At 44.0% G+C, this 21,673-nt stretch overlaps 1 long non-coding RNA gene and 1 pseudogene across 1 annotated transcript in view; one reads left to right on the forward strand and one right to left on the reverse strand.

Moving 5' to 3' along the window:
- Nucleotides 1-21,673, reverse strand: part of LOC126475319 (uncharacterized) — a 649,294-nt gene that overhangs the window by 162,240 nt on the left and 465,381 nt on the right. The gene's annotated exons all lie outside the window — the stretch shown is intronic.
- Nucleotides 8,443-8,560, forward strand: LOC126475883 (5S ribosomal RNA; annotated as a pseudogene).

A 21,673-nucleotide genomic window follows, 5' to 3' on the forward strand; every position in this document is an offset into this window, starting at 1 on the left:
TAATGGCGTTCGGTCGCGACCGCATTGTTACTTTCTGCCAGTAAGTGCTCTCAAAAGGGAAGTATCCAGGCGTCTCGCAGTGAACCAAAGCGATGTTGTTCGGACATAGAGGAGATACAGAGAGACAGGAACTGTCGATGACATGCCTCGCTCAGGCCGCCCAAGGGTTACTACTGCAGTGGATGACCGCTACCTACCGATCACCGCTCGGAGGAACCCTGAAAGAAACGACACCATGTTGAATAATGCTTTTCGTGCAGCCACGAGGGGTCGTGTTACGATTCAAACTGTGCGCAGTAGGCTGCATGATGCGCAACTTCCCTCCCGACGTCCATGGCGAGATCCATCTTTGCAAACACGACACAATGCAACGCGGTACAGATGCAGCCAACAACATGCCGAATGGACTGCTGAGGGCTGGCATCGCGTTCTCTTCACCGATGAGTGACGCATATGCCTCTAACCAGACAATCGTCGGAGACGTGTTTGGAGGCAACCCGATCAGGCTGAACGCCTTAGACACACTGCCAAGGGAGTGCAGCAAGGTGGAGGTACCCTGCTGTTTTGGGGTGGCATTATGTGGGGCCGACGTACGCCGCTGGTGGTCGTAGAAGGCGCCATAACGGCTGTCCGACACGTGAATGCCATCCTCCGACCGATAGTCTAACAATATCGGCAGGAAATTGGTGAGGCATTCGCCTTCATGGACGACAATTCGCGCCCCCATCGCGCACATCTTGTGAATGACTTCCTTCAAGAAAAGACATCGCTCGACTTGAGTGGCCAGCATGTTCTCCAGACTTGAGCTCTCTCGAACATGCCTGGGATATATTGAATAGGGCTGTGTATGGATGACGTGACCCACCAACCACTCTGAGGGATCTACGCTTAATCGCCGTTGAGGAGTGTAACAGCCTTTACCAACATTGCCTTGATGAACTTGTGAGCTGTATTCCACGACGAATACAGGAATGCATCAATGCAAGAGGACGTGCTACTCGGTATTAGAGGTACCGGTGTGTACAGCAATCTGGATCACCACTTCTGAAGGTCTCGCTGTATGGTGGTACAAGATGCAATGTGTGGTTTTTACAAGCAATAAAAATGACGGAAATGATGTTTATTTTGATTTTTATCTGTACATATTCCGGAACTCTCGGAACCGAGGTGACGCAAAACATTTTTGATGTGTGCATGCATCATGACGAATACAGGCATGTATCAATGCAAGAAGACGTGCTAGTCTGTATTACAGATACCGATTTGTACAGCTATCTGGATCTCCACCTCTGAAGGTCTCGCTGTATGGCGGTACAACATGCAATGTGTGGTTTTTATGAGCAATAAAGAAGGCGGAAATGACGTTTATCTTGATTTTTCTGTACATAGTACGGAATTCTCGGAACCGAGATGACGCAGAACTTTTGTTGATCTGTGGATGTTTAAAGTTTGTTGTAAGTCGATAAGTGCTCCCATTCTCAAACACTGTTTAACTGGTCTATTGGGAGTTTTTTTATTTGCATTTTGAATTTTAACAAACATGAAAAATGGCTTACAGTAAATATAACTCAGTCTGTAATGATAATTCTAAAGTTCCCTGATACGAGCGTCCCATTCAGGAACTAGGCGGCTGCATTGCCAGTAAAATATTATCTTCATTCCCCTTAATACTATTTTGTTTCTGAATCACTAATCAAATCCTCCTCGTCTGTTTCACAGTATTCATGTACAAATGGTTTTACTTAAACACAGATGCACTTAACTTTACGTCTATATTGCCACGAATCCTCTTCTCGGAATCTGTCACACTACTACCCTAACCATAGAACTCGCACGCTCCTCGCTGCCCAGCAACGATGAGAAAAACAAGCACATCTCCCAGCGACACAGCTACTATGACCAAAGGCTGCGTGCGAATAGTAAGCCAGTCAGAATTGTTGGTTAGCGGCTGAATCGCCCGTAGCAGGTACGAATTCCAGAAATGCAAATAACGAACTCCCAATAGACCTGTTTCATCTGGATGAATTTAGTGTGGGTACTTTACGCGCGTGAGCTACGCAGCCTCGAAACGAGCACACAATTCCTGGCTTTAATACTTGTCTTATTGCGTGAAACCTACTAAAGAGTAGATTATGACAGCATTTAATTTTTTCAATTCAGACAATAATTGTTTTAAATACTAAGAGTCAAATATTTGTTGCTCGTGGAAGCCATTAGATAGCCACCCTGAAACTGGGAACATGAACCATCGACAGAGTTACCCACTTACCAATATAGTTGGGCATTATGTTTTGGTCCAAGCCTAATTTTGTGCCTAAAGTTTCTTCACCTAACGTTGAAGACGTCAGCCGAGTCTATAGACACTTGCTAAGTCTGACAATGCTGTGTGTATCTCATAGCCCATAATACAAAATTTATGAGGCACGTTTCACTTCTGTCCTTGGGGATGGCTGTTTACACGAATGTTGTAAGAATTATGTGGAGCAGTTTTGGGGATTTCGAAGTGGAGAACGTCTGTCGGCAGTCTTGGTGTGGTGCAGGAGGCAAGTTTTGTGTCCTCTGTGGCGGAGGTGGCGGTGTACTTCGGGAGTCAGCAAACATTTGTCCTCAGCGTTCGATTAGGTTGGTCTGCCAGTATAGAAAGCTTTGAAAGAGTTCGCAAGTGAGTTCCCGTGCGCCGGAGGGAAAATTTTGGCTCGGTTATTTGCTGGATTTCTAGGCCAGTGCTACAGCCCACAGGGCCTACAAGTACTCTTTAATAACACTTCGCGTAGCCGAGCTTGGAGTCATTAGCTAACTGGTGCGCCTAACAGATAGACTTCACGGGATCCACCAGCAGACAATAATGTCCGCTTGTTCCGGTGTAAAATTGAAGTGTGGCATTTTTATGTGCGTCCTGCCCCTTCTTCAGTTACGACTTTTACCGTCTTTAGTTTAAAGAGGAGAGAGCTGCGTATAGGCATTTGGAGAGTGTCTAGCGACAGTTTTCGGTACCCGTTTCCCTATCCAGTCATCGGATCCGAGGAATTTTGAAGTAATTTGGATCACTACAGGGCACTATTAGTGACACAAGGGTAATGCTTATTTTAAGTACGTAGTGGAAATCAAAGAGGGCAAGGTGAATCTTTTATAGACTAATACAAGCGACGATCAAAAAGTTTCCCTTCGATAGCGTTGCTGCGGCATATATGCAACGTAGTACGACTCCGATGCAGGTATATAAGCACCGACATGTAGGCAAGCGATTAGTGGAGTCTTCGGGTCTTTCCGACGTATGTGCAGTAGATGTGGAAATCTGAACTATGGTGACATTTTCACTGTAAATGATAACAGTCAAACAGTTGCAGGATAAAGATTTATTTATATTGCAGGACGTGATTTTAGTGTATTTTTGCTTCTGATGAAGGTATATTTAAATATTCCGAAACCGTGGTCAAGGATTTCAATAAATCTTAATCCTGCAACTGTTTGGCTGTTATCATTTACAGTGAGGATTTTCAACAGTTTCTGTTTCCGGCATGTTTAAACTCTTCAACTATGGTAACATTATTATCAAATGCGTCCAAACATTCCAACGTGCTGTTATTCTTTTCTTGACAGTCTTCTGAGACATACATATCGTGGAGTCAAGAATGTGTATAGGGCAGCATGTCTATCTAAAGCCTTGAACACTCCACGATTCCAGTCGGACGAGAATGTGCAGCAGGCAGTTATGGACAACTTCGCCCGCCAGGACACAGTGTGTTATCAAATGGGTATTTTCAACCTGTTGGGTCGATGGGATGACGGCCTCTATGCTCACGGTGCTTTTTTCTGATTGGCATATCGATTCTGGACTGTACGACCTTCAATAGGAAACTTCTTGATAGCCCGTTATAGTAACGGGTGTTTATAATTAAACTTACCCTTTTTAACTCGTTATGCCACGGAAAATAATCACTCGGTAGCATTAATGTCCAGAGTATGAGGTGCATGACTTCCATGCGTCACATCACCACCATCCAATATCAATTATGTTCACAAGGTGCCGTGATCACTCATCATGATTCATAGTGTCACACACCTGACCAGTTGCAGTGCACTTGTTGACGTGCCAACATGAGCTTGGACAAAAGGAGCAGACCATTATTGGTGGAGCAGTATTATCATAACAAGAGTAATGCTGGAGCTGCACTTAGAGAATATCGGTGGCTGAAAGGATTATGGATGAGTTCTCTTTCTCCACCAATTGTGCAGAGGGTGATGAAGAAGTCTGAATCAACTGGAGAACTGGGCTTCCCAGACCGGTTGCACTACAGGTGATTGATGAAATCGCAGTTGCTACGGCAGACAACGCTGCGGGCAATTCCCGATCGTCAGGCAGTGCGCATGTTGTGTCACGACAGCTGAACATTCCGTGGTCCATTGTGCGGATGCTGATTCGAACCATTCTCAAATGGTATCCGTACAACATCCATATCGTACAGCAGCTAGCACCACAGGACGCATCACGATGTGTTGACTTAGCTCTACGCTTTCTCGCAAGGATTGACGTTGACAAAGACCGGGCCTCGCCCATCCTATGTACAAACGAAGTTCATTTCTCTCTGGCGGGCGAGATGAATACGCAGAATTGCCGAGTGTGGGGATCTTCGCTTCCAGTTCAAAAATGGCTCTGAGCACTATGGGACTCAACTGCTGAGGTCATTAGTCCCCTAGAACTTAGAACTAGTTAAACCTAACTAACCTAAGGACATCACAAACATCCATGCCCGAGGCAGGTTTCGAACCTGCGACCGTAGCGGTCGTGCGGTTCCAAACTGCAGCGCCTTTAACCGCACGGCCACTTCGGCCGGCTCGCTTCCCGTCACTGTGCATGAAGTTGCTCTGTATGGTGAACGTGTCACCGTTCGGTGTGGCTTCACGGCTACGTTCATCATTGGCCCATTCTTTTTTGAACAGGTTCGCCTTCACGAACCAAAGACGTGCGGTGTGACTGGCCAGCGTTTAGCATTTTTTAAATGTCAAGGATAATAAGTTGCCGTCTCTTCATCTAAGAATAGATGATGAATGCAGCTAGCCGCTAACTTTGTGTAATGTCTTGTCTGTATAGACGTGTATCTGTTGCCTTTAAGATCCCTTCACCTTCACACATAAATCTATACAGTAAAGTAAGGGCCTCCCATTTCTTGGCTGATCCGTGATAAGACAGGCGAAAAGTTAGACTAATGGAGGATTATTAGTATTATCTCTATTTTTGTTCGCTCTCTCTCTTTCTCTCCTTTGTCTATGTACAGTTTTTAATATAATATATCATTACGTGAAATCAGCCAAATAGAATCTTTGGTGAAGTCCTTCGTCTTGGTAATCAGCGGCTGGCTTGCTGCAAGAGATCTTTGCATTTATTATTACTGTTAAACACTGCATTCAGTCGGGAGAATCAATCGTGTGGACAATTTGTTCCTTTTACGAAAGATTGCGAATTCCAGATGTGTACGAAGCCTTTTTGGACGATTTAACACAGACTCAGTGATTGCAGGCTCTCTTCGACACAGCTGAAACTTCCCCAGTAATTAAGGGCCAACGTGATCATCAAATGATTCAGAAAAAATTCATTCGTTCATTCACTCCAGAACAAAAAAGTCACAAACCTTATTTATGAAGGAAATTGTGTATTAAATCCATCTCCATTACATGTCCAGATCTCCGGTGATTCCACGTCTTAATTATTTTCCGTTTACAGTCTCTTTCTCTTCAAACAAACCGCTAGCGGCACAAATGTTAATTGTCTCGCTTTAGCGAGAAGAAAAGCAGAATATGTATCTCTCAGAAACACGTCAATCCCTCAACAGATACTCCAGAAGCAGTCCTAGTTACCATTCTAACAACCATGTAGAATGCATATATGCATCTCTGTTATTTCAAAGAATAAACGCACTAGAAAATACTTTGGCGTCGTCGAGCTGTCGTCGCATATGTAACGAGAAAATCAGCTCAGACACTTTTCCAAAGTGAATGAATGTGAATGGTTTGATTGACAATGATTAATTGGTGCGTGGTAGAGGGTATTTTCTGTGGGGACATCACAAGCGCTACTGCGATATGCTTCGCCAGCATGTCATACCCGGCCTACAGGAGAGAGACGCACTGAGCTCAACAGTTTTCATGCAAGATGGAGAGCCACCGCACATCGGTCGTGAAGTTCACCTGCTTCTCCGAAACGTCTTTGGAAACGATCTAATTATCAGCCGATGGTTTCGAAATGCTTGGGTGACACGATCTCCTGATTGCACTACCTGTGATTTCTGGTTGTGGGGCTACCTGAATTATGATGTACCGTAGCAGCACATTGTTTCAACTGACTTAATTGTACATTATTTCTCTTTCTCATGTCCTTGACATTAATGCCACCGAGTTTGGTCCTCGTACGGTAAATAGTTTCCGTGTTATAACGAGTTAAATAGAAAAGTTTAATTGTAGCCACCCAGTGCATACGTAACGGTGCGGTGCACTAATGCGACTCCGTCAATAGATGTTTCCAATGAAACCAACATAGCAGTCGTAAGCGTAACGTTTCACGCACGCCACACATGACAGTGCGGGGATTCTTGCGGCATCTGATGGTACAACTGTGAGTGACAACGAAACAGCTCTGAGGCACGCACGGAAGCGATGTTCCAAGGGTCGTCTAATCCCACCACGGAATTACTTATTACGATGGCTGTCGGTGGAAGTTACCCAATAACAGGTCAAATAGTATCGAGCTATTGAAAGAATAAAATAGTAACTATCTCGTATAAAGTATCCAGATATCCCTAACTAAAGAACTGATGAAAGTGGATCGTCAGTATAAACGGAAGCGGAGAGTATTGCATTGTCAATAGAGAAACGGTAACAACCGATAAATTCGGTAAACAGTGATCAGTGACTTTCAGCTCCGACTAGTCATTGCATGTCACTTGCATAACAAATCCTTCAGGGATATCCAACGCTCCTAAAGACGGCCAAGTCGACTCTTGGTACAGTGGAAACGCGAAGGAGCAATCAGAAGACCTCATTTACTGATGGACAGTGGATTTCGAGCGTTGCAGAGGGTGGTTGTATGAAATTGCGTGAAATCAGCAAAAAGAATCAAGTTCTGTAGGTTTAATACCGCCTTTCACAGCTGTGATGAAAGTCTTACTAAGACCAAACGTCTCTACAAGTGTTGAATGGCTAACTGCTGGAAAACTCTTTCTTCTATTTTGTTCATGAATGTATTTGCTACTTTCCTAAATTGTGGTCCCATTATCAATCGTTCTTCTTGCAGGTAGAACCCTTTTTTCAGATCGAAATAAAGTACAACTCTTTGTTCAGTTCAAAATAATTTTGGTCACTTATAAGGTGTAGGAGTGTTCTTATCTCTGTTATGTTTTCCAGTGGTAAACGGTTGTAACTGACTATCTCTTGTTCTTTTGTCTTGTTTGTTTCTTTGACTGTGATTGTGGAATACAATGAGATCAACATAATTGTGTCTGGAATTTTCCAGAAAATGGTACTATGATAATACGATATACTGTATTGCTGAAGATATAAGGATGACATCCTCTGCTTGGCAGTGGAACAAGGAAATAAAATAGAATTACTACATGCAGAGATGAACACATCAAACAAAAACATAAAATTCACATTAGGGAGACCACAAGCAGGTCAAATAAACTTCCTAGATATACCTATCATAAAGAAAAATAACCAACAGTTATTCGGCATTTACAGGAAAAACGCCATAACAGACACTATAGTACATCAAACGTCTAATCACCCACAGGCCCAAAAAAATAATCGTCCCTCAGATACACGACCCACATATTGAATACAGTACTACTTGATAAGCATAATTATAATAAGGAGCTGTACATAATTGTTCAGATAGCAAAAAACAGCGGATACCAAGAATTCCTAGTAACAAAACCGAACAAGGAAATTCAGAGGAACATGAAAATAAAACAACACAGATACCCACAACACTCACCACAGACACACCAACATCAACACCACTACACAGTAAGGGCACAACACAGAAACTCAACAGACGAGCCGATACACACTCACATACGGAAACAAACTGACACGAAGTTTTCGGAATATTCATAAGTAGCAAGAAATAAAAATAGCATACCGAAGTAATAACTCTATAGAGAAATGGCTAAAAAATGAAGATCACACTGACACGTACAGAAAGTCTGGCATTTACCAACTCCGGTGTAACGACTGTGATGATCTATAACTAGGACAGACAGGCAGAACTGTTGAAGTAAGGTACAAGGAAAACAAAATACCGTGAAAATATGGCACCACCCTTTCAATATCTGCAGACGCATCTGGTCTTAGTAAGACTTTCATTAATGTGTAAAAGGCGGTTGCAGATCAACTAAGAAAATTTTACTCTTCAGAAAGGAATTATTACTGATGATTGTAATGTATGGCAACGGCCTTGCCGCAGTGGATACACCGGTTCCCGTGAGATCACCGAAGTTAAGCGCTGTTGGGCGTGGTCAGCACTTGGATGGGTGACCATACAGGCCGCCATGCGCTGTTGCCATTTTTCGGGGTGCACTCAGCCCCGTGATGCCAAATGAGAAGCTACTCGACCGAATAGTAGCGGCTTCGGTCAAGAACACCATCATAACGACTGGGAGAGCGGTGTGCTGACCCCACGCCCCTCCTATCCGCATCCTACACTGAGGATGACACGGTGGTCGGATGGTCCCGCTAGGCCACAAGTGGCCTGAAGACGGAGTGATTACAATGTATAATGTAATCTCCTTGTAACACATGCCATTATTTTTCTTTATACGTTGTATACTGTGAAAAGACAACGACATTTCGTCTATAATTATTACTCACATTTTAATATTTAAGCAGTATCAACCGTAAAAGAAAGTAAGTTTCCTAGTAGTTGCCAAATGATGTTGAACACTGACTGTCTCAATGCGTGAGCTACTTGACAAAATAACCTCAACAGCCCACAGTTTTTAGCAGGGCTAAGTGATGTTTCATATACGATGGTGGAATACTGTGTTTATTCTCTCAATAGACATGGTATAATTTTTTGGGGTGTCTGGCATGATTACTATATCTATTTCCATATTGCCTAAGAGTCATACAAAAAGTAGCTGAAAGTGGCAACAGCACTCACTGGTTTCAGTTGCTTAAAATGCTGGTAAATGTGACTTGTATGTCATTGTTTCTTCACAGCATACAACGTATGAAGAAAGATAATGACATGTGTTATAACATCTCCGTTGATCCATTATGGATCGTGGGACGACGTGATACATTATGGATCGTGGGACGACGGCTGGCATGAACTTCTTGATGCAATAATTTACCAACAGCCGTATGTATTGTAGAAATTTATTTTATTTTATGAACTTCTATGTGCTACCAGTTTCGGCATTGCACGCCCCACTCGTCATAGCCGTAAAATCGCTATACACGGAAGGAGCCATATAACTGGATCCGTGAATCAATGGTCCTGCAACAGCTCTTGGTGGCCAGGTGGCACACACTGAGGCGGTTTACTAAAAATGTGTTATAACAGGTCAATACATTATAATCATCAGCAGTTATTTATTTCTGAAGAGCAAAAGTATCTGTGCTGATCTACAGCATGAATTCCAGCAACATTCGGAATTATATTTGGAACCACATTAATTTCTCAGTTTGACGTTTCTGCCCAGAAGAATTATGTACAATCCATTGGCTTTTATAAAAATACGAAACACTTTAATTTCTCTCTATTTCAACTTTCTATTCACATGATTTAGGCACAATTAATCAGATTTTTTTAAATGACTAGACGCCATTTTGACTTTCGTTATTGTTATGGTTCCTTCGTTCAGACATTCATTACGTCATGAAACACACAATAACATCCAAAATTGTTGAGCTTACAGTCAAATAAGTAATTTAGCTGGGATGAGTATGCCACACAACTGCTGTCACTTCGTTTCAATTTACATTTACCTGTGTGGTACAACTGTAAAGATCGATACACGTACTCAAGTAGTCGATTTAGGTTTATTTACGTCAAGATGACGTAGCGTTACGTCACTATGACGTAGGGATCTCCTCATCTAGCGCGAGATGAAAGCTACCCCTAACACGATGGCTATGAGTAAGGAGTTAAAACAAATGGCGTACAATGGTCGAGCAGCTCATCATAAACATTTCTGTAGTCACTGCGAAGCAACGCTTTGGTAGTGAGAAGAGCGACGTCGCTAGAATGCTTAAGAAAACGCTAAATGCGAAAAGATATAAACAAATTTCGTGAGACAGTGCACTGTGTATAGTAGAGGAACAGTACGGAGACGATGACTGTTTGTATCAGCATGAGAATGTGTCCTGTCGTACAGCACCATCTGCGACGGAATGGTTAATGGACAGTAACATTCCAGAAATAGCCTCGCCTGCATAGAGTCCCGAATTGAACCCAAAGGAGTATCTTTGGAATGACGTAGAACCTCAGCTTAGGTCCAGATCTCAGCGTCTAACATCATTACCTTCTCCGGGTTAACCTCTTGCGAAACAATGGGCTGCCATTCATCCAGAGACATTTGGATACCTCACCGAAAATGCTCCCAGCACAGTTCAAGTTGTTGTAAAGGCGAAGACTGGACGCACCCCATTGACTTAATGATTCGATTAAAAACTGAACAGAGCATCGTATAAAACTGGAACGCAAAAATGAATTCGTGATCCTGCGGTAGGAACAGACACGCGAATTAGAACTCCAGGGTGAAAAGATTTTCTGTTCATCGTCAAAAGTTTGCTGTGACTTACTGTGAATCCTTGCGAAGCGTTGGATGACAAACGAAAGAGTAAAATAATCATCGTGATCTTTTCTACTATTAGCACTTTCATCATTCAGTTCGTTAGGCATAACTGAATTGTGAATCCCGGTGTTCTCGATTTTGCGAATGTTGCGTCGAAGTTGAAGCAAGGTGCATTTGGAGCCGGCCGGAGTGGCCAAGCGGTTCTAGGCACTACAGTCTGGAACCGCGCGACCGCTACGGTCGCAGGTTCGAATCCTGCCTCGGGCATGGATGTGTGTGATGTCCTCAGGTTAGCTAGATTTAAGTAGCTCTAAGTTCTAGGGGACTGATGACCACAGCAGTTAAGTCCCATAGTGCTCAGAGCCATTTGAACCACTTGCATTTGGACAGGAAAACGCTGGAAAACCGAGGATAAGAAAAAGCAGTAGAATCGGGAGGTGAATTAAAATTTATTACACCAAAACACATTTGCAGGGCTCCGGTTCGGTCGATATTTGCAGACTGAGGTGACAGATGTCAGGGGGTATCGCTATGCACATATACTTGCGGTAGCACCGCGTACGCTAGGTGTAAAATGACAGTGCGCTAGTGGAGCTGCCATTTGTAATGAGGTGATTCACTTGAAAAGTTTCCCGGTGTGATTATTGGCACGCAACTGGAATTATCAGAGTTTCAACGCGAAATGGTAGTTGGAGCTAGACGCATCAAACATACCATTTGGGAAATCCTTAGTATATTCCATATTCCGAGATCCGCAGTGTCAAGAGTGTGCGAAAACTGACCTATGGCAGCAGACGATCTACGCGAGTGCCTTCGCTAGCAGCACGGCGTCGCCTGCAGCGGATCTCCTGGGCTTGTGACCATATTGTCTGCATCATAGACGACTGCAAAACAGTGGTATGGCCATATGAGCCCCATTTCAGTTAGTAAGAGGTGATGGTATGCTTCGAGCGTGGCGCGGACCCTACGAAGGCATGGACGCAAGTTGTCGACAAGATAGTACGCAAGCTAGGCCGGCCATTGATCATTAATGGACTTCATGTTCACAAACAACGATGGAATTTTATGGATGACAATGTGGCATGTCGCCTGACCACAGTAGTTCGCGATTGGTTTGAAGAACTTTCTGGACCATTCGAGCTAATCATTTGTCCACTCAAATCGTACGGCATGTAACCCATAGGACATTTACGGGACATAATCGAGAGGTCAGTTCGTGCAGAAAATCCTGCACCGACAACACTTCCGCAGTTATGGACGAGTCTAGAGGCATCATAGCTCAAAATTTTCGCAGGGACCTCCAACGACTTGTTGAGTCCATGCCGTATTAAGCTGTTGCCTACACCGGGCCAAAAGAGGTCCGACACAATACTGGGAGGTATCCGATGACTATGGTCACCTCAGTGTTATGTAGCCTTACTTGCAACTAATTATACGGCCCCTGTAAGAATTTCTGCATATGTTGATAATAATGACGAGAGGAAAAATGGTGAGAGTGAAATGCACGTTACTTACCCTTCCCTAGTCAAATAGTAACTATGTGGCTGCCGAAGACAGCACTTCCGTCGGAAGAATGGGTTAGCACCACTGTCACGCGACATCATACGATGAGGCAGTGAGGCAAGGCACAAGATTTAACTAAGATCAATATCAATAGATCACGAATTCACGAATTGCGCGCTACTACATGTGTCACTGTTGATTCACATTTTTTTCTACCATAAAGGTTTAGCACCAGACCAAGTGACGCCAGCTTGGCACATAGAAGTAAGAACTGTGGTTGCGTTTCTTCTTGTTGCATTCTCATCCTATAGGGCAGGAATAAAATAAAGTAAAATTTTCACACCCCCTTAAGCATCATCTAATTATAGACGGAAGACCAGTTCCGACTGGCGACATTCAGTAACAGACGGATAGCATGTTTTCCGCAAGTTCACTATTCCATTATCTCTGGCTATCAAATATGCAACAACATTAGGATGGGTTTCAACAAAACTCAAACTGAGTAACTTGGATATTTAAATGATTAGCATTTCAGCGCCACTGTATTCACACGAAAAGGTTACCCCTCGGGCTTTCCTTTCATGTGTGGCAGTAGTGTTAGTTGTTTTAAGAAGATCGTGCTACGTCTGGAGTACGAAGTACATCGTCCACCAGCACGTGTCGGAATTTCCAGAGGCAAGACAGTGGCTTATCATACAGTGGTTTATAGTTTCGCGATACTGCTGTTTGCGTTGTGTAACACAGCGATTGTCGTGCGACAGCGGAATCGATAAGTTCTCGATGTCCATGCTCGACGTCACGTGACTAGCGCCAGAGATGATGAACATATTGTCCCCTCGGCCGTCTAGCCACTCATGTAGTTTGGATCAAGAAATGGACTACCTACTCAGCAGGCAGACAAGTATCCACACGGACAGTGCGATGACGTTGGCTGCCATTGTTGCTGCATACCCTGATGCAGCAGCAGAAAAAGGAACGCCGACAGCGCTGCAGCAAGGCGATAACACTGGACCAAAGAGTGGCACCAAATCACGGGTCGGTTTGCGGCATCATAATTAATTTCGCATTGTGTGGAGGCTCGGAATAAAAATTACCAGACAGTTTTCAACATCACCTCAAAGGAGCGAGGACATGGCGTAATCGTCTGTGGTTCAAGGCCCAAGTCGTTTCCCACTTTACACTTTCAAAGAGCCAAGCAAAAAATGTCAAATAAAAACACTTCAGCTGTTTAAATTTCCATTTCATGTTATTATTACTATCAGTTTCAGTGTTACACAACGCTCCTTCCGGCCCGCTAAAAGATGTATAGGAAGAATCCCACCTTTTTTACAATCGAAGTAAGGATCAGCATACAGTCACTGGTATCCTTACACTGCTTTCTAACACAGCGATCCCTTCCATCATAACTTGCAGGTTTTTTCTCCTTTTTTGAACAGCCTGAAAGTGGTGATCGAAGGGATCGCTGTGTTAAGAAGTAGTCTACGGATGCCAGGGACTATTAGCTGATGCCTGTTTCGATTTAACAAGAGGTGGGATTCTCGATACGTGTCGATCAGGGGGCCTGAAGATGGTGCAATGTAACGTTGGAACTGGTAGCACAAATAAAATAAACTGGAAATTTAGATGGCTGAACGAGTTTTGATTTGACATTTTATATTGAACAGCCGAGGTCACGCCACCGTCTTCCATAATTATGAACGTACAGATACTTTCAAAGAGCGCTTGAGAAGCAAGACACTGATGCTGTGAACTACTTTAAGATACTACAGTAATAATTTCCAGACTAACTCTGACTGCCGTTTCATAGAATGCCAGCCATTGTTATGGGTTTTAAATATTTTTTATTAGGAAAACTAGTCAACATTTAACTGTCATTCTAACTTTTTGTGACACCTGAAACTTAGTTTTCTGGATTAAATAAATAAATCATTACTTTTTTTCCACGTTGTGTAATCTTTTGTGAGATACATTTTGCACACGACTATTTTGCACCTGCTCCACTCGTATGTAGTGTCTCTTTTACAGCCTTTCTTATTTACCTCTAACAAATAGGTAAAGTGTTTTAAGGTTCAGAAACTGATGAAACATGAGAAAAGAATGCAACGTTTCAACCAACATTTCGCGGAATCAAAATAAGTAATACTCACATGAATTTCGACACAATTCGTCTTTCAAAAAGTCAGGATCTTCATCTGAGTCGTCGATATCATCATCATTGTGCCTGTCCACAAAATCTTACTGCGACTCAGGCAAAGTTTTGTCGTCCACAACACAACCTGAGGCCATGTGTTTCGTTTCTTTAGTCCTTCCAGCAGCTTGACTTCATACAACAAGCAGCCCTTCATAGAAATTACGTGTCCCTCACAACACAATGACGATCGACGAAACCCGTCAATATACGCGATTTATATTTAAAAGCTGGAAAAATGTACCCCGTCACTTGTCAGGATCGGCAGTCTACCACGATTGGCAATCAGAGTGTTCACGACAGTAAATGTACTTACATTTAAATGTGTTATAGGATATGAGATGCCATCATCAATATTTTAAATGTCATTTTTCTTCTACACATTGCATCATATTACAAAACCTTAATTTGATTTCATATGTCTTGATACTAGATGATCGTCTTTATTATGCGAATTCAGGAATCCACATAACTATCGTTTGAAATTTATACTATAGTAGCTGATCGGTACGAGGCACATACGCCAATGAGTTGTCAGCACCCGTAGGCAACTACAAAACAGTTCCTCTCTAACATCCTCCAATGTCGCAGTGACTGCGATATTTACCCGTCTGCCCCTGAGGTAAGCGGGCGACTTTCTAGACTCCGAACTGAGTGCAGCAATGTTATTTAATGTTAAGCACATGTCAAAATATTACTTTCTGTGGTGCCATTTTTGTTTGTTGCTAAACAGGAAAGCTACACGCTTAAGAAAATCCTAATTTTGTAGGCATATTTTGGATTGGACTATTAATGGTTGCATGCGTATTATTATAAAACACTGCTGAGATCCGAGGGACGCAAGAACACTTGATTGGAACCGCATCCAGTCCGCGGACCGCAGTTTGACGAAAAAGAAACGTGGATGATGAGATGTTCAGACAAGAATAAAATAGACGCTAAGCAAATGTTTGAAGAATAGATGGGTACATCCAGTAAATAACGTAGAAGTACTATATCAGATTTGGGAGGAAAGAACCTGAAGAGTCAATGTAAGTAAAAGAAGGGATGGGTCGATGTAATACATCTCTAGGAATCAAGGAGAAATTGATTTGGGAACGGAGGCTACAGCAAGAGTTTCGAGCAGCAGTGGGAGAGCAAAACTTGACAGTTGCAAGCAGGTCCGAGTGGATATATACTAGCGTAGGCTCAAAACCTGAGATGTCTCTGTTACATTTGTTTCATATTACTTAATTAGTACTTTCTGTGCGGCTGGTCCCGGCGGAGGTTCGAGTCCTCCCCATGCATGGGTGTGTGTGTTTAGGATGATTTAGGTTAAGTAGTGTGTAAGCTTAGGGACTGATGACCTTAGCAGTTAAGTTCCTTAAGATTTCACACACATTTGAACATTTTTTTGTACTTTTTGCTGTCATTTGTAATTTAGTTTAGTACCTCGTATTTGTTCCCCCTTTCAGTGGTACACAATTACATTGAAGTCTAAATTTTTCCTGTAAGCACCTAATCCTGTGTAATTACCTGCATTCGCGCTTCCAAATGTCCTTTCTCGCTTTGTATGAATAAGTGACTGAGTGTGTATGTTGAATTTCTCTTTTATACGGTAGAAATACAGCGTCTGGTTGTCTGATGTGGTAGCAACAATATAGTCAATGTAGCTTTCTACCCTTTCGGTAGTCATTCGATGGTAGTTAAGTTCGTGGTGGAAAAGACACCTCTTGTCTCTTCCGGCTACCTGGAGGAAGTTCGTTGCAGCGGGAGTGTGTTCTCGGCTCTTGGGAATGGGCCTCTGATGAGTGAAGATGGTACTGTTAAAAGCGACTTGGCGCTAGTGAATGTGTTAGTGTGTGATGGTGTGTAGCTACTCCAACTGATGTACACATTTGATGTGCTAGTTCATTTTCAAGTCCGCTAGTCGAATGCTAATATTTTCCAGAGTTAAGTCACCAGTATATTTATTTGTATGTAGCAAGTCTTTAGGAATCTCACTTTATGCAAGCAGAACATCTGGTGTAGAAGTTCGTTACTTCAGCACGGGTTTAAAATTCGGTTGTATGTGTGAACTTTTCTCGTGTGTATGTATTTTATTTCTTCTACTTTTCATTTCGTTTCAATTTTAAGATCCTGTAGCTTTTTTCATACCACGTGGTGGTGATTTCAGAACGTGTAATTTCAGTACCTTCTTGAATAAATTTTATTCTTAATTTCGCGTGCTATTTTATTGCTGTTTGTGTTTATATGGTTTACATTTTTGTTCCTAAGGTTTTCACAAGTCTTAATAATTTTGTTTTGTTCATGAATACTCACGGCATTTGCGGGCCTTTCACGCCAGCGTAGCTTAATTTGATGCCAAGATGATGCAGATAAATTTCTTTGTCAGAAAGTGTTCCATAGTATGTTTATTCACATTAATTCAATCGTAGGGCCAGGGATGAACCTCTGAGCCTCTGATTTACTGTGATGGGCAAAATTCTTTTTATGTCTATTCTTGTTTGTAAATCGTGATGTTTGCGTGAACTATACTCATGCACGCGTAGGATTTCCTTTTCGCTTATGACCGCAAGCTACCGCAATACTCAATATAATAGTAGTACACTCCTGGAAATTGAAATAAGAACAACGTGAATTCATTGTCCCAGGAAGAGGAAACTTTATTGACACATTCCTGGGGTCAGATACATCACATGATCACACTGACAGAACCACAGGCACATAGTCACAGGCAACAGAGCACGCGCAATGTCGGCACTAGTACAGTGTATATCCACCTTTCGCAGCAATGCAGGCTGCTATTCTCCCATGGAGGAGATCGTAGAGATGCTGGATGTAGTCCTGTGGAACGGCTTGCCATGCCATTTCCACCTGGCGCCTCAGTTGGACCAGCGTTCGTGCTGGACGTGCAGACCGCGTGAGACGACGCTTCATCCAGTCCCAAACATGCTCAATGGGGGACAGATCCGGAGATCTTGCTGGCCAGGGTAGTTGACTTACACCTTCTAGAGCACGTTGGGTGGCACGGGATACATGCGGACGTGCATTGTCCTGTTGGAACAGCAAGTTCCCTTGCCGGTCTAGGAATGGTAGAACGATGGGTTCGATGACGGTTTGGATGTACCGTGCACTATTCAGTGTCCCCTCGACGATCACCAGTGGTGTACGGCCAGTGTAGGAGATCGCTCCCCACACCATGATGCCGGGTGTTGGCCCTGTGTGCCTCGGTCGTATGCAGTCCTGATTGTGGCGCTCACCTGCACGGCGCCAAACACGCATACGACCATCATTGGCACCAAGGCAGAAGCGACTCTCATCGCTGAAGACGACACGTCTCCATTCGTCCCTCCATTCACGCCTGTCGCGACACCACTGGAGGCGGGCTGCACGATGTTGGGGCGTGAGCGGAAGACGGCCTAACGGTGTGCGGGACCGTAGCCCAGCTTCATGGAGACGGTTGCGAATGGTCCTCGCCGATACCCCAGGAGCAACAGTGTCCCTAATTTGCTGGGAAGTGGCGATGCGGTCCCCTACGGCACTGCGTAGGATCCTACGGTCTTGGCGTGCATCCGTGCGTCGCTGCGGTCCGGTCCCAGGTCGACGGGCACGTGCACCTTCCGCCGACCACTGGCGACAACATCGATGTACTGTGGAGACCTCACGCCCCACGTGTTGAGCAATTCGGCGGTACGTCCACCCGGCCTCCCGCATGCCCACTATACCCCCTCGCTCGAAGTCCGTCAACTGCACATACGGTTCACGTCCACGCTGTCGCGGCATGCTACCAATGTTAAAGACTGCGATGGAGCTCCGTATGCCACGGCAAACTGGCTGACACTGACGGCGGTGGTGCACAAATGCTGCGCAGCTAGCGCCATTCGACGGCCAACACCGCGGTTCCTGGTGTGTCCGCTGTGCCATGCGTGTGATCATTGCTTGTACAGCCCTCTCGCAGTGTCCGGAGCAAGTATGGTGGGTCTGACACACCGGTGTCAATGTGTTCTTTTTTCCATTTCCAGGAGTGTATAATTGAATTAACTAATTACATAACGGGCAACGACAGGTCATAGTTCATAGTTACTTTGTGAATTTTTAATATGATTTATTTTAATAAACGATGTTAAACTGTGATGACTGTGTCCCGGACAAACCCCTCCTCTTTTGTAGGAGTGTTTTTGATACATGCCACCTGGATTTTCTGAAGGACAAAAGGCAGGCCTCATATTTGTAGATTTTTGTCTGATTATCTTATTCTTTTTGGTGGCTTGAGCTCTTATTTATTCTGAATTACTTTATTTAACGTTTATACTTAAAGATATAAGATGAACATCAACAAAAGCAAAACGAGGATAATGTAATGTAGTCGAACTAAGTCGGGTGATGCAGAGGGTATTAGATTAGGAAATGAGACACTTAAAGTAGTAAAGGAGTTTTGCTATTTGGGGAGCAAAATAACTGATGATGGTCGAAGTAGAGAGGATATAAAATGTAGACCGACAATGGCAAGGAAAGCGTTTCTGAAGAAGAGAAATTTGTTAACATCGAGTATAGATTTAAGTGTCAGGAATTCGTTTCTGACAGTATTTGTATGGAGTGTAGCCATGTATGGAAGTGAAAGATGGAGGACAAATAATTTAGAAAAGAAGAGAACAGAAACTTACGAAATGTGGTGCTACAGAATAATGCTGAAAATTAGATGGGCAGACCACATAACTGATGAGGAGGTACTGAACAGAATTGGGGAGAAGAGGAGTTTGTGGCACAACTTGACTAGAAGAAGAGACCGGTTGGTAGGACATGTTCTGAGGCATCAAGGAATCACCAATTTAGTATTGGAGGGCAGCGTGGAAGGTAAAAATCGTAGAGGAAGACCAAGAGATGAATACACCAAGCAGATTCAGAAGGATGTAGGTTGCAGTAGGTACTGGGAGATGAAGAAGCTTGCACAGGATAGAGTAGCATGGAGAGCTGCATCAAACCAGTCTCAGGACTGAGGACCACTACAACATCAACTTAAACTGTTCCCATATGCTGATTCCATAGATTCACTTGAATCTGTTTACTACTGGAAATGAGCACATGGCATCGTTGGCCGGGTAAGACTTTAGATATGCTTATCAACTCAGCGATTAATTCAGTTTTTATATTACATTTTCCCATTTTTAATTAAATTAGGTGGCGATCCAGAAAATTTTTGTGGGACACGAAACTCACAGTAGACTGTAGAGTTCCACATGGGCTAACTGCCAACCCACCCAACCCCTTCCCCAGTCCCACGCACACCACGCCTCACCCCTCCACCCCCGAGTTTCTGTGTGAAAATCACTTTCCAGATAACCAGTCATCCATTATTAACCATTTAAAGTAACGCAACACATGCTTATAGAAAGTGAACGATATGACCTTTAAAAACGAGCGAGGTGGCATGTGAAAGGTAACTTCTCCCTCTATACTGCTAGACAGATTCAGCGTTGTTTAAAGGCTGGTTATGGCTACGATGCTTTTGATAGGCCTGCTGTAAATCAATGAGTAATAAAATATCGTGGTTGCGAGCCTGAAAAAGCCGTAACTGCTGATGAAAGAAGCAGCAGACGCCCGACCTCTAAAAATGGTTCAAATGGCTCTGAGCACTATGGGACGTTAACTTCTGAGCTCATCAGTCCCCTAGAACTTAGAACTACTTAAACCTAACTAACCTAAGGACATCACACACAACCATGCCCGAGGCAGTATTCGAACCTGGAGCGTAGCGGTCGCGCGGTTCCAGACTGAAGGGCCTAGAACCGCTCGGCCACCCCGGCCGGCGCCGACCACTACCACAAATGATAAATATCGCAAATTTGTCAACGATTTGGTTTAGAATGACGGTTAATCACTAAAAAGTGCGTCGCAAACCTTACTGGAATATCCAAGGAAAGTGTTGGCTTCATTATTTAACTGGAATATTGCAACATAACAACGCTCGTCCACACACATCGTGCGGAACAGAAGAATCGCTGCGGAACCTGACGTTTGAACCGATTCTACACCGCCGGCCGGAGTGGCCGGACGGTTCTAGGCGCTACAGTCTGGACCCGCGCGCCCGTACGGTCGCAGGTTCGAATCCTGCCTCGGGCATGGATGTGTGTGATGTCCTTAGGTTAGTTAAGTTTAAGTAGTGTAAGTTCTAGGGGACTGATGACCTCAGAAGTTAAGTCCCATAGTGCTCAGAGCCATCGATTCTACACCTTCCTTCCCCTCCCGACACTGGGTCTTTTGATTTTTTATTTTGTCCTCTCTACTTAAGAAAGACCTGAAGCGTAATCATTACACCTCGGACGACGAGGCGAATGCAGCATTCACGTAACTGGTGACAGCTGGGAGAAATATGTCAGAATTAACAGCAACGATGTTGTAAACTAAATACATGATTTTGATTTTGCCCGATCTTCCTAGTTGTTTTTGTTCCTGTTCTGCAAGCATGTGCACATAGCTTTGCAGCCTATTCTCTCAGGTTGCAGTAGTTAATGAAGAGATTTACACAGGACAGACTAGCGTGGAGTACAGCTTGGAACAAATGTTACAAATATTCAGACTGAAGACCGTAAAAACATTAAACATTACATCTGTCACCCTTACACTATACCTACTCCACAATTCTTACATCCCACTCTAGACTTTCCTACAAGTCTACTTTATATCCTGAACAGCAAGAAAGAAACATAATCACAGAGCATACCTTACTAATTTAAAAAGGAATTACTGGAGCATAGAAAAACTTGTCCGCTGTCTAAATCGCGTTGCTACCTGGCGTGGCTCGCGTCCGCAGTTTTCTCTCCACCGCGGCACCTGAGCGTGGCGCTCCTGTTGGCTAATGAGACAGCTGTCTCCGGAGTGAATGGAGGGTCGTTGTCGGCTTCATACTCCGTCACAAAGGGGCCGTAGCACTGGGCGGCGCGCTCGACCTGGAGTCCGCTGTCCTTTGTTAGGAGTCGCCGGCACTGCAACACCGCCGCCGGCCACGCGCAAAGTGCTCGCGATGCGCTGTCCGCGTTCCAGTCTGCATCTACTGTGTGTGTGCGTGTGTGTGTGTGTGTGTGGGGCGTGAGATAGTGCGCGGACGCCGGCGCCAGGCGGAACGTGGAGTGCGGTGAAGCGGCGCTTTGCCGGTGATGGATGAAGGCAGCGGCGGTTGGGTGCGGTCGCTGTGGTGGTCGTTAAT

Source organism: Schistocerca serialis, chromosome 4 (genome assembly GCF_023864345.2).
Source record: "Schistocerca serialis cubense isolate TAMUIC-IGC-003099 chromosome 4, iqSchSeri2.2, whole genome shotgun sequence".
Lineage (NCBI taxonomy): Eukaryota > Metazoa > Arthropoda > Insecta > Orthoptera > Acrididae > Schistocerca > Schistocerca serialis.